This window comes from Halyomorpha halys, unplaced genomic scaffold (assembly GCF_000696795.3).
Source record: "Halyomorpha halys isolate HHAL.00 unplaced genomic scaffold, Hhal_1.1 Scaffold20.1, whole genome shotgun sequence".
Lineage (NCBI taxonomy): Eukaryota > Metazoa > Arthropoda > Insecta > Hemiptera > Pentatomidae > Halyomorpha > Halyomorpha halys.
The window spans coordinates 1,536,278-1,537,591 of record NW_027110474.1 but is presented as its reverse complement, the minus strand read 5'-3'; positions in this window follow the sequence as shown (position 1 = coordinate 1,537,591).

Here is a 1,314-nt window from a genome sequence, read left to right as displayed (position 1 = left end):
TAAATAAGAAATTTTAATGTTATTTTTACATATTTTAAGTACAAATATCTTATGCAGGATGCATAATGCACATAATTATTCACAATTATATACAAACTTTATCTCTATAAGTATCATAAATGCTTATATATCATGTAACAATAATTTTATGTTAATAAAAATTTTCAAAAAAAGAAAGTTATTAGAATAACTGCTATTTTAAAAACAATTACAAAACGTAAACAAATAAAATTTAAGCAGATTTTATTTTTCAATGAACTGATAATAGACATTAAAACATATAAATATGTTAAATATTAATATATTAGATCATTAAAATATTTGAAAAACTAAATTAAAAAAGAAAGTTCAGCCTAAACATATACAAAAGGAAAAAAATATCAACTGTCATGCAAAACCAGTCTCATTATTCGCGATAACTAGTTGTGAATAACATAAGTACCATATTTAGATTTAAATGTTCATTTGAAAATAAACTATAATTAATTAATCTATTTATATTGTATAAAGAATCCAATTGTAAAATCACCATTAATAATAATAGTGATAATCATTTTTTAAAAAATGGAAATAATTACTAAATAATTAAGTCGTTTATTTACAAAAATAACACAAAAATGACACTGGGTGTTTTTTTGGAAGTTAACGACTCAGTTACAATTTAGAACTGCTTATATATATGAAGATGGTCAGGGTTGCGGTCAAAAGAGAAACAAAAATAGTTTACAACTATTTATTTTCTTACGTTTCGCCCCACTTTGCAGGGCTTCATCAGGGCTGTTCAAAGGTAAAGGTTGAACAGCTTTGAAATCATTAGTTTTTTAGTTGCTGTTGTGTGGGGTGAAACGTCGGAAAATAAATAGCTGTAAACTATTTTTGTTTCTCTTTTGACCGCAACCCTGACCATCTTCTTATATCTAAATTTTTTCGGTCAACTATATATACATATATATAGAACTGCTTATATTTCAAAGTTTACACAGCATGAATTTTCACAAATACAGATACTGAATAATGAAATTTTTAAATTAAGCATAAAAACATACAACTAACCCATTTATAAACCTTTGTTGTTATTTCAATAAAAAAAAATTAATTCATTTTTACAAGATAAACTGCTATGTTAAAATGTACAGTATACCCACCATTCAGTGTATATATCTGTATAAAAAAAAAAAAAAATAGCATAAGCATATCTTTAAGGTTGTTAATTAAATTAAAAAAATTGTCCTCTTTATGACACATGTATAAGTATTAATAAGAAATATTATAATAAAATTTGCTTATAATTTTTTTAATTAAAGTTCAGATATA